Source organism: Osmia bicornis, chromosome 8 (assembly GCF_907164935.1).
Source record: "Osmia bicornis bicornis chromosome 8, iOsmBic2.1, whole genome shotgun sequence".
In the NCBI taxonomy this organism is placed as follows: Eukaryota; Metazoa; Arthropoda; class Insecta; order Hymenoptera; family Megachilidae; genus Osmia; species Osmia bicornis.
The window spans coordinates 3,117,098-3,130,768 of NC_060223.1; the positions used below are offsets into that span (position 1 = coordinate 3,117,098).

The 13,671-nt window shown below is 30.8% G+C and overlaps 1 protein-coding gene across 1 annotated transcript in view; it reads left to right on the forward strand.

The window, feature by feature from the left end:
* The first annotated feature begins 1,113 nt into the window (after nt 1-1,113).
* Nucleotides 1,114-13,671, forward strand: part of LOC114875761 (echinoderm microtubule-associated protein-like 2) — a 113,225-nt gene continuing 100,667 nt past the window's right edge. The window contains exon 1 of the mRNA XM_046286640.1: nt 1,114-1,566. The gene's annotated coding sequence lies outside the window, so the exon portion shown is untranslated. The remainder of the gene's footprint in view (nt 1,567-13,671) is intronic.

The window sequence follows — 13,671 nt, forward strand, 5'->3', positions numbered from 1 at the left end:
GTATCAAATGTTATCTTATTTGAGAAAATAAAATAATGCTTAATTTCAAATACATAATTCATTGCTCTCAAGTTTAATAATTTGAAATTCCAATAACAACAGAATTAGCAAAATAAAATAAAATCGTGAAAAGAATTGTTTCATATTTTTTCTTTAACGTATCCACTAATATCCGAATAAGGTTTAACACTTGTTCTCATTTATTTTCATGTAAGCTACATACTAACCTCCTTTTTTCTGTGCAAGGTCAAGTGTGAATCACCGGATTATTAAATTAATTTTATATAATGCTGCACTGCATATTTTTCTTAATAAAATATTATTATCTAATGAAAATTACGTGTAATGTGTTCCATATTCTGTTTTCGTATTAGGTATTTTTCATCTATAATATTAAATTGTATAAAAAATTAGTGAGTTTAAAAAAATGTTTTGTAAGACTATTTACTTTTAAGGAGGAATATGTTAAACAAGGCCACACAATTGTAGACAGGTGTTTTAACAGGGAGCACACAAATAGATGCACTACTCCAGGAAAGACAAAGGACGAGAAAACGTTTCTTTCATACTAAAACTATCGGCGTTCAAAAAACGCTGATTTTTAAATTGAAAATAAAATAGATATAGAATGAAAAATAAACCAGCATATGCAATAATTCTTTATCTGAACAAAAATCAACGTATATTTCAACAAAAACGCTTTAACAAATTTTACTTTAAAATAAAAAACTTGAGTAATTCTAGTGTTAAACAATATTTATTTTTTACAAAAAAAGATTTGTTTATATTAATATATATATATATATATATATATATATATAAAATATCGAAAAAATTAACATAAACTTTTGTAGATAAAATTAAAATCAAGTACGAAATGAGTTCATATGTCAGCGATTTGCCTTAATCACCCACTAATCAGAAGAGTTATTATAGATATTCATTTTTATTCAAATAAAAATTTGACGAATCCGGCTTGTAAGTAGCGAACGGTCGGTTCCCAATCGCAGGCTACGTCACTGGGCCGGCTCACACCTGTTGCCCTGAATAGAACACGCGGGTGATACGTCACTGGCCGTAAACTGTTGGCACGGCTCACCTGTTGGCCTCACCAGTGCTTGGCTGGGTTCTTGAGCGTGCGGTTCCTTTTGCTCGCCGCTGCTTTCGTACTTCGCTTCGTTATCGTATTTTCGTCGTTTTCGGAGTTTTTACGCGAGTCTTTTCCCCGTGAATCGTTTCGAATCAATCCCGTTCGAGTTCAGTGATCATTCGACGACCAAGTTGGACAGGACATTTGACGACGCCCACGAAGCGGAAATTGTTCCGTTTTGCGAAGGGAAGAAAGGGAAAAAGCGACAACAGAATTTTCCACGGATTCCTAAACCTTGTGAATTCGCTTGGAGCCGGATTGTATGCAAATACTGGAGGAAATATCCGTGAGTTTGTGTGTAACACCACCAGCCTCCGCTCGGCTATCGTGTCGTTATTTACGTTGGTGACTAACGTTCCCGTGGAAGAGGTCCACCCGAGGCGATCGTGCATACCGCACGATCATTTTGCGCACAGGTACTGCCAAGCATGGTTTCCTTTTATTCATCTTTTTTTCTTCCTTGCGTCGCGTCCTTTTTTCGAAATCACATATTGCTGTCACACAGTGAGATACTTTTTGAATTCGGTTTAATGTAATAAAAAAAAAGACATCCAACATTTAATCTTTAAATAGCAGAGTTTGGGTCAATTGAGACCTAATCTCCCAAAACATATACAAGGATATTAACACCAAAAATAGCAAACCAATCAGAATGACTGGTTTCAAGTTTATTTTTTTAATTTATAAATTTTATCGAGGTATTTTTGCTGAAATGTATGTTGGTTATTGTTGAGATAAAGAACGGATATATTCAATTATATTTCATCCCTTATTTTAACTTGAAAATTAGTATGTATCAAAGTGTAAACTTAAAGTTTAATGTATAATTTTTAAACGAAAAAGTTTCGTATAATGAAGAAATAATTTTGAAAGGAATAATTTAAAATTTAGAAAATGAAAATAATATGAAATGCAAAATTGAATTAAAATTTAATGGTCCATAGTCCGTCGTTCGTAAGTTAAACAATAACTTATCGATTTTAAGTTATGTATATTGTATCTTGCTTTTACATTTTGTAGTTTCCAGATAGATATTATATTTAAATATTATAACCATATTTAAATAGAAATTTTGAACCGAGAAATGGTGAAACAAAATGATTAAGTACAAGAGTAATAAACAACAACGAAGGAAGTTCTGCTTAGGTATTAAATTAAAATCTTTATATAATTAATGCACAAATCTTTAAAATAAAAGTACGTGAACAATTTTCGTTGCGAAATTCGATTGTATTTAAATTTTTAAAATTCGAAAACAAAAGTTCTAACAAACGTAGGCTGAAAATTTAATACCTTCAAGGTTACAAACAGTTTTCCTTTTCAGTTAAAACGAGTAGCTTGGTCGCTTCGGAAGATACCGTGTTGCATAGAAATAACGAATTATCTTACCACTTATTCTTTTCCTGATTACAGAAGATCTTCTGTGTTATGATACGTGTATAAAGTGGGAAGAGAACAGATAATTCATTGTTTTTATATAGCGCGATAACGCCAGAAGCGAGCAAATCACTCGCTTTAATCGAAATGAAAAACTATTTAAAGGTTTGAAAATTACTTGCATCATTTTCTTTTCATTTGACGAGTACAATTTACCTTAAAAGTTCTCAGCTCTTTTGTTTATTACTCTGTATATTTATAATGATGTGCTTTGATTATTAGTTTGTACTTTTTGTACTGTATTTTCTATTCTTAAATTTTATTACGCAGTAGTAAGAAAATAAGACTAATACCTACACATTCCAGTGTAAATGATTTTTAGTATGGACCATTATATTGTATACAATTTACATAGAATCGTAAGGAGCCCAAAATAAAAAGAATTTTCATATAGATATCAAGGTACAGAAACACAATAATTGATTGTAAATTTAGATGAATATAAGTTTTTTGAATTGTCAACAATGAAAAAACAAATTAGGGTTTAACTCTTGAACAGCGGAATCTGAGTCAATTGAGACCAAAACTTACAAAATATATACACAGGGCCGGCCCTGGGCCTAGGCAGACTAGGGCCAGGGCCAGGGCCCTCATAAGACGATTTTGTATCTAAGAATGCAAAACGAGTAATGTTTACTTGAATATTAATCGATGTAAATGCAAATCTAAATTAGTTATACAAGCTTCAATGTTAATTTGATAAATTTTATTTGAGGTACTTTTTCTATGTCATATATGTGAAGGGGCCCTTTTTCGGAGCTCGCATCGGACCCCTGAAATCTCAGGGTCGGTCATGTACCTATATACAAGGATATTAATCTAAAATTAAATATACAATTATTAAACGAAAGAGTTTCATATATTTGAAGAATCATTTTTTAAGGAACAGTGTAAAATTTATAAAATGAGAATAATATGAAATACAAAATTGAACTAAAATTGGGACTCTCTCCATGGTCCGCTGCCTGAGCGCTAAAAAGATCACTTAATATCAACTTTTTTATATTAAGTGTGTTTATCGCTAATTTGGTACCCATTTCCCCTGTTTCCTTTTTAAGAAGAATTATTAATTCAGATAACAAATTGTTATTTTATTCTTCATTTTATGTGGGTTATTCAAAACGTTCTCGGAAAATATTATGAAAACGGTTTATAAGTTTCTAAATTTATGAATAAAAGAAATGAGTAAAAGAATTATTTTTATCTTCAGTTTAAATAATAGACCGTTCGATTATTTGTAGGTCTGGTTTAAATTGTTCGTACTGGATTGAAGCGTTACTCATGGTGTAAACATGTACAGCCAAAACAATGGAATGATATCTGATTGAATCTAGAAGGAACGTGAACGAATTTATAGTTTGAACTCAGGCCTTAATATCAACACATTTTGTCCATTTTGTCCCTACTATAAAGTCATTACACCACTTCTGAAATATGATTCTGCAAGCTCTGCAAAATAAGCGTCTACTGTTGCTATTATCTCTTCATTCATTGAAAAATTCTTTCCAACAATAAACTTTGTCAGATTTGTAAAGAAATAGGTTTACCCTCGGTCGATGGACCGTGAAGAGATTATATTTTAATTTAATTTTGTATTTCATATTATTTTAATTTTCTATAATATTAATTTTACACTACACCTTTAAAAATTATTCTACCAACATATGAATATTGGTGTAAGTCCTTATACACACATTCTTTTTTTTTTAAGTTTAGGTCTCGATTGACCCAATTTCTTTTCTCGCATAATTTTTGTTTTTTTCCACGTCATTAAATCATTCATACACCTTAAATGGTAGAAGTCTGGAAACAGCGCATATGAAAGATCTAGTAGCATTTTCTGATCTTCTTTATCCTTCCTTAAACATTTTCGATGAATCAATCAAATTACTTATAGAAATCTTGAATTCATAATAAAATCAATAATGCTGTGTACTTATTCACTTATGATATAAATAGTCAATTTAGAATCCGTACTATAATGCTTAAGTTACGTAACTTGAAACATTACCATAAAATGCGAATTGTCGCTTATAAAGGTAAAACTCCTATTTGAAAAATTTACATTTATAAGACTTTTTCTTAAAACACTCAGTGTATATAATATTTAAGCTGCTAAACAATTTTCCTCTCTTTGATGAAGCATATTACTATACTGTAGATCCAGTGTTCTCTATAAAGAGGTCTGGGTGCAAGAAATACTTTGGGGGCCAAAATAATTTTTTAACGGTAAAAAAGCATAACATCTTTTCACGAAAAATATTTTACTTCTAAAATTTTCAAATTTAGAATTCCATACTCTAGCTTCACATTCATATTGCATTTATAATTATTACTATCAGTACAATATCAATGTAATATCTAGACTACAGTATACAAAACAGAGCAAGTAAAACTTCAAATATTCCTAATTTTTTTTTTTGACAGTCCTCGCATATCAAGATATGGTTATTACAATTGTGATATGCGTCACATTCAAATCGATTTATAAACTTATATTGATTATAACGAATTAAAAATTTTTGTCCTCACTTTTCTTCTTCTTTATTCTATTTTCTCCTTTCACTGGAGCCTCTTTAAAGGCCTTCCCTCCATGGTCGATCCTGTTACTAAATTAACTATAGCTGCAACAACTATATGAATTGCACATGTAAATCGGCGTACTATATCACCTAAAATGTACATTCTTTTTACTAATAGTAAACCTCAAAAGCCTTCTAAACTTTCACTGATAAAACAATTGCGGTGTATTACTTACGTTAATATTAATATATACTGCTTTTCTATCTTTTATTTTTTCATGTATAAAATTTTGTATACTTATGTACTCAATGAGATCGACTTCAGAATCATGTAAGCTTCTTATACATCTTATAGAATTTTAGAATTTTAAAATGATGAAGGGCTTAGTCAAAATATTTTTAGGCCAGGCTCACCCTGGGTCCTACCTAGTTCACGATTATTGCACATAGTTCTGGGAATGCTTTCAAGTTATGAAATCATAATTTCGAATTTAGCTTCAGCGAGTGACAATTGCGAAAGAAAGCAGAAAGCAGCCTGATCTGACTTTCGCGATAACTACTGGACGATATCAACATGGAATATGTACAGTTTGTTGCAAAAATATGTCGACACCAATATAGTTTCGAATATTATACTGTGTATTTAAAAAATATATGCAGTAAACAAAGAAAGTGTATTATGCATTACTGTCCACAGTTAACAAAAATACAGCCTATAATAATAATAAAATGAGACCACAGACACCTTATATTTAATTAAAATTTATAAAATAATAATTCTTAAATATGTTAAAGCGTGTTAGATTGTTAGAAATAATTATTTTTAAATAACTAATTTTTTACATGGCCATTTTTCTCTGAGACATTTTTTTAAATTTTATTTTCAAAGTAACAACTTTATGAATTTCTTTATATGTAGTTTGAAAGATATAGTTAGTAAGTTCCTGATCAGCTTCAAGCAAGGAAATAACGGAGGTGGTTGCAAGACGTTTGTGCAATGATATCATAAAAATTCTTGCATGATGCATACTTGGTGCTTCAGATTATTATTCTCATACATCTTTCACCGACCTCCTTCACTTGTTTCGCTAAATAATTTTTTAAGTTAGTTACATATTAATTTTTATCGAGAATGTCATCAATAAATACTGATTCACCCGTTGAGTTCTATGATTGGTCGCAAATGTTTTAAAAGATCTTTTCTGCTTTCTCTAGACTTTTACTCTTCCATCACTATCATAAATGTCACATTTGCTGTCATTGGCTGAAATAATATTATCCCATCATTCACGATCAGATTTCTTTAACATGTATTTCTTTACATACCGAAATCTTTTTTCTTTATTTATTGCACTTATACATACTAAATAATTGAAATGACATGGTTCTATAGGTCACTGAATTTGTTTCTTCTCACTTTGCAAGAATACCCAAAAATAAATATAGAGTTATCAACAAAAAATATCAGTGACTGAGATCTCGTGTGAAAAAAATGATCAAAAAAGCCATTTGTCATATACTATGTGTTCTTTGAAACCAATTTTTGTTTTATGCGGCAACAAATAATGCAGATATTAAGGTAACCCCATTTAACTGGTCCACTCTATACAGGGTGTCCCAGAATGAGTGTTAGCCGCTTGAAGGGATGATTCTGAATAGCATATTTCTTTCCCAAAATGTTGTTTGAAACTTCGTTTTTGTTGAATTATTGAACAATCAGGTCAGGTTTCCCTAGGGAAAGTAGGAATTCTCAGTATGTTTATTTCGACGATATTAATATTAAAAGTGATTTAGAAATGATATAATATGATTTTTAATTATTAAACATTATGAAATTTAATATATAACTGAAAAATACAACAAAGTAAATAAATAAATTTTCTAGTATAAACATTTATTTATACGCAAGGGGTGGGGGCCCACAGACTTACAATATATGTATGTATGCTATATGGGGTCCCTTTTGCTACATTGTTATTTGCCATAAGGATATCTATGGATAGGACCGGATTAAGATTTCTGGGGTCCCGGAGCTATCAAACCTTTTCGAGAGCCCTCTTGGTTGATAAACTTGGTTCTAAAATTTAAATTTATTTTAAATAAAATTAAGTAACACTCAATCATAAGGAAAAAGAGCAAGAGTAAAATAAGATTTAATTCAAAATTTTTTAACATAATAAATGGTAGGATTATAACAGGGTTCCCTGCAAAGTGAGGTCCGGGGCTGTAGCTTATCTCAGACCTCCATTTAATCCGACGCTGCCTACGGGAAAAGGCGGAAAGCACCATTTTCCCCGAAGACGCTTGATTTGATCGCGAGTGTACATATTATAACCCTTTGCCTGTAAAATTCTTTGCAGTTTCCCTGGATAGATTCTCCATTATTCACTTAAGATTAATTGGGGAACATACATTCATAAACTTTTAATTTTTCTGATAATACCGCATCTATAACCGATAATTATATCCCAATCTCCATTTTTATACAACTTTACAATATCTGGCAATCATTAATTGTCGCCTATCCAAAGTTGTAGCTGTACTTTTACATCCTATTTTACATGAATTTTAAATAAGACTGATGGTTCTCTGGTCATGATCATTATATTTATAAATATTGGAAATTGGAAACTCGTAGAGCATAGGTTCTTAAATTGTAGTCCTCGGACCCCTGGGGGTCCGCGTAGCCATTGCCGGGGGTCCGTGAAATTATAAAAAATGGTTGACCAGCATATGTTTATATGAGTTTAATGTATTATGATTTGTAACTTTTTAAATTCTTTTTGCTACTATTTTTATTCATTTTATGTTTTTTATTCCATATCCTAATAAAAATGTTCATCTCTATAAATGTGCAAGACCATTTATTAAAATAACCAGCGATACATTTTTTCTAATATTTATTATAATGTAGTGCCTATGAGATTATTGAGCCAGAAATTAAATTTCAAGAACGACGTAAAATGCCTAGGGTTGGGATGGGGTCCGCAAAAAAAATGTTGTTCAAGAGGGGGTCCTCGGACTACATAAGTTTAAGAACCTCTGTCGTAGAGTATACCTCCTGCTCGAATATTTTTATGATCTCAAAATTAGTTATTATGTATTTTGTTTTTCTCTTATTATTTAAGCAAGTATACATACTAAATAAACGGTTCCTCTACTTTTATTAGGTACAGAAAGTACGACATTTTCTTTTTTCTTTTTTTATTGACTTAAAGTATTTATAAACCTAATTGTAACTGAATTTATTTACTGATATTGTATGGCGATTGTAATTTAATTACTGACATTGTATTGTGGCGTGTAAAGTTACCTATAGCAATTGCATTAGACCATTGTATTACTTATATGTGATCGCTGATATAGTTTATAATAGTATTAACTTTGATTGGTGCATCTATTTACTAGATTTGGTGGGGGGGGGTTATATCTTTTTAACCTATATGTGCTAATGCTGGTGTAAGTCAATGCTGAACCTAGCGGATTTTTATACTGTGTCAATTGTACGTAACACTTGCTATAGTTTTATATTTCTTGGTTAATAGTAAATACACCCATACCTCGGTTTACGGCCTAGATACGTTCCGGAAAAGTTGGCCGTAAAGCGAAAATCCGTATAACGAATCAATTATTTTGATACAATCTCATACAAATTCAATTGGATCTGTTCCAATTTTTATAAAATAATACAGTTTTTAGTTCGTAAAGCATTTTATCTTTTTTATTTCCTCTAAAAATGCTTACAGCATTTTTTTTGCCGTATAACGAAACATTGTGGGCCGTAAATCGAATTAGTGCCATAATTAAAAAAGGCCGTTATAGTGAAATGCCGTATAAAGAGCGGGCGTACAGCGAGGTATAGGTGTATTGTACGGCAACGTAGTATAATATTTTTCCTGTTGATGGTATATTTGCTTAAAATACAAAGCATAATATTGATAGTCACAGTGGTGTCTGGATATTTTTGTGCCTGACTGTACGTATGAAGTCCTATGCATACTACAGTTTAACCTTCGAACGTTCGATCAAACAGACAAATAATTTCGAATTAGGGTTTCCCGAGAAAAGGGCTTCTACATATAACTGAACTAATTCAAAATTCAACGTCTAGTTTTGTAACAGTTTATATTATATATTAAATCTTTGAAATGTTTAAATGACCCTGTTTAACACGTATCTAGATTACTTATTTTCAACAAATTTTTTTTGTAAATTTTTATACACTAAATTAGAAAATTTCTACTTTTAATTCTCGAGAAACTTTATATAAAAAAAAGTGCAAATTTTATTGTTTACAATATAGGTGAAAACAGTTCCACCGAGTACTTAAAACTAATGCATTATGTTCAAAATAATATTTTTCAACTTTACATGCATTATGTTCAAAACAATATTTTTTAACTTTACATTTATAATATCTATTGATATTTTAAAAGATAATTTTGAGATCTTGTATAATTTATAATTAAAAATTATCAATCGACAAATTATTATCAATGTTTGATATGAACGATAAAAATAAGATAAAGAACAATAAAATGAAAAGTTAAGCATTATCGTCAAGTCGTCAACACTATCAGCGATCATATTTTTATTTAATGCTAAAATATACGTGCATATGTTTGTTACAAACGCATTTTTAAACGAAAATTTCTAGTGTTTGGTAATAAATTGATTTTTAAATTTCAAATTATGTTGACTAATTGAAAAATCTTCTGTTGAAAAAGCATATTAATTTGAATATGTGAAAGCGTAAAAAATATGAAACAGTTAAAGAAGATGCAATATAATTATTTTTCTTTTAAGATGTTCAAACATACCTTAAAAACTTATTCGTAAAATTCATTAATTATAAAGCCATACTTGGGACTCCATAAACTCATAATATTAGTATTTATAGTTCCGGATCAAGGAGGGTGTAATGGAGGCTACAGCCTTGGGGCCAATTTTCAAGGAAAGTTCTAAGGTTCTTAGCCTTTACAATATCAAAATATTCCAAACTTTGGAAATATTCCACTAGATTTTGCAAAATTTTTGTTGCTGCAAAAATAAATCCACTTGTTTTAAACTTTTCAAATCATTAAATTATTAAAATATGTGTCTTTTCGATGTTTGCCCTGCAATATTATTTGACAAAGGTACAAGGTCGTGATTTCAAAAAAGGTATTTATTTGGAGAGTTGAATGGACGAATATAAGCCAAAAAGGAAAAAAAGCTGAATTAGCTGGGGTCGTCTCATACCCCACAGTGCCAGCTAAGGGTTAATACAGTCGCACCTCTGTAAACGTGTAAACCTTTATAAATATAATTTAAGATCAATACAGGTGAGAATACAGACAATTTAGTCATTTTAATGGTATCGATGATGTTTAAAATGATTTATAAAACAACATGAATACATATCAAATAATTCAACGATGTAATTTACTTTTTTGCATTGTTTATGACTCGTTGTTGAGTTTGCTACTCATGTAATACGCAACATCTCCTTACGATAACGATATATTTCTTCAATCGTATGGAAAAGAATCATTTCAATTAGCGAATCATTGAATAGCAAGTACCATCTAACAAGAATGCAAATTTTTTTTTGTTTTTCTGACTACACCTAGCATATTATGTAACTATTTATGCTCAAATTACTTAATAAAATGTGAAGTGTGGTGATTCTAGAAAAGAATCATTCTTTTCAATTAAACTGTCACAAAACACGAATTAGGGTTTATTGGTGTAACAATGAATGAGCCAGGGTAATCCTGATATCCTCATTTTAAAACTTCAAGATCCGAAAACTTCACAATTTTAAAACTTAAAAATTCTAGAGGTGAAAAATGAAATTTTAGATTACCAGAATTCAAAAATTTCTGAATTACAAAATTTCTATAGGACCCACTCTACCCTCCAAAAAATTCTAATCGCGCCAATAATGTCAAACTAATAATAAGGTACATTTTTTCCGATGAAACGCTACACAATCATATTGCATCACGTACAGCAAACAACCGATGATACTTCCGGCTTGATCCAGCTGTTAGAAAGTGGAAAAATTGTCAGTTTACCACTAGGCTGCAGGTAGTTACAAAATTGAGCATATGTTACATGAAACACATACATATCTTACGACATATGAGGGTTAAGTTTCTGAAAATCTGTCAAATCGGATTTAGTTGAAATGCAGATATCTTCATATTACGTAAAAACAATAGTTGCGAGAAGGATTTTTGGTGACTCGAAAAATAAACCCCAAAATCGGTATAGTTTTATTGCTGATTATAATTGTAAACAAAGAATATGTTATTCTTCTGTTGCTTAAAAAGCTGCCAAGTTCCACGAGCGAATAAAATTTTTTCAATCCTTTTGTTTTTCATTTTTTTAATAAAACTTCAAATACTGGTGTATTTGTAAGATTTTTCCGATTAAAAAAGGCCAAACACGATGTATTTTGAATTATATTTACTTAATTATTTATTCGCATTATGTTTTAAGTAAATAAGTAAATAAAATACAAATGATATTGTATTTGGTCTTATTTTAATCAGAAGAATCTCACAATTACATTCATAAACGTTTTACTTAGCAAAAATAAAAAAGTTTTATTGTTGAAATAATATTGTCTCGCGGACATATTTTTCTGGGTTTCTTTAATTCTAGAACCTCTTTCTCTTTCGCTCTTTTGCGATTTCTAGATTCGGCAAAATTCAAAGGCTCGACTTGAATCGTTTCTTACTGTAATAAGAACCGAAAAGACATCTCCGTTCCATAAATTGTTGTATTGTTACGCAAGCGTCACACGTTTTCATTACATCACCATGGAACGTTTTAACGAAAGCCAAAATCGAGGGGGTCGAGCGTAATAACATATTCTATGTTGAAAAATTAGGTTTTAGGTTCCTACCTCACTCTGGCGTAAAAATAATTTTCCGATATGGTTTTCCGTTTTCTTTGTTTCTAACAGCGAGTTATGAACATCTTTATTAAACAAGTATATTGACGAGATGCTTTTGTATTTTGTTCAAAGCTGCTGTAATATGAGTTGTCTTCGTAGTATACTATACTGTGAAAGGAGGTTAAGAAAATCTTTTTTATTCATGAGGTATTTAAAGAAATATCGATAATATGTAATGTCCTTTATTTATAGTAATGAATAAAGAACGTATTTAAAGCAAAAACAAAACGAGTATGTTAAATACCACAAGAAGAGTTTCAATACATAAAGTCGAATAAAAAAAAATAATGGAGAAAGGAACATTATTCTTGTTCTACGTAAGACTTTTTACAAATTCCCTGTGTATGCATTAAACGAACTGGTTTCATACATTAAAAGTACAATAAAATGCATTTATAAATTCGTTTCCAAAAAAAGACTGAAATAAATAAAATTAAAGTCTGCTTTTTAATGTTCGTATAAAATTTTATATACAGGAAACGTTTGACCTTTTGTTAAACAGCTATTTGAAAGTACAGTTTATTTTATATATTATTTTATTGTGAAATCATGCTTTTGTTCACACTCTATCTATTACAATTCTATGAAACACGATAAGACGACATCGATATCTGCACGAAAGGACAGTGATATAGGTGACTTTTTCTTTTCCCTGTGCTTGCCGCAATAGGATACGATTGACAGAAAGCACAACGTGTTACGCGATTTCCTTACAGCTGCATGTTTACTTCTGCAAAATTTATTTCGCCAACGTGGCCGGTGAAAGCAATTCCCACAGTTTCGAACTGATTTACCATATTCAACTTTTCCTTAACCTTATGTCGCGTCGCATTGGGTGCAATGTATGAAATTCACATTATTCAGCGTGATACATATATCAGAACGATTGAAAAATACTTATAAATAAGGGCTATTAATAATAATTGTTGGAGGTTGAGATGAAAAAAGAAGAAGAGAAAGAAAATAGATTGAAGTAGTTGGACAATCTTGCCTTGTGTAAAATCGCACTTAGTTTATTCATATTATGTAGTCATTTAGTTTATAATATTAGAATTTTTATAAAATTAGAAACGACCATGGGACTCTATCGAATAAAACTCATCTAGAGAAGTCGATCTACGATACGAAATCAATCGTGCAAGGATACAAGAATGTATATGCAATAAGAAATAATTATACAAATTACAATAAAAGGCAGGATGCCAAATAATTTCCACTATCTTAACCTTAACATACCTTTATTGTACCCAAAATTGCGTTATTACAATTGGATTTTAATCGTTCGCATCAAGCCTAAAGGGGCGCGTGCGCGTGCCGAAACCTAGCCGTCTTCCTTTGTTCTAAACGGCGCTGCATGCGGTGTATCATTATGCCATAAAAATCATCGGTCGATAATACACATCGATAGTGCAGGAACCAACAGGACCAATCGGGAGACATCCTACAAAATGCAAAAGGTGTCGTTCTGATGGTCTATCCGTCTCGGAGTAATCGGGGAACAAAAAAAAAAACTGATCAAATTGAATAACCTCCCTCTTTTTTTCGAAGTCGGTTAAACATATTATAAAAGGGAACCAAAAGAAGAATCAACTTAACTTTAATTGCGCAATGTCGTT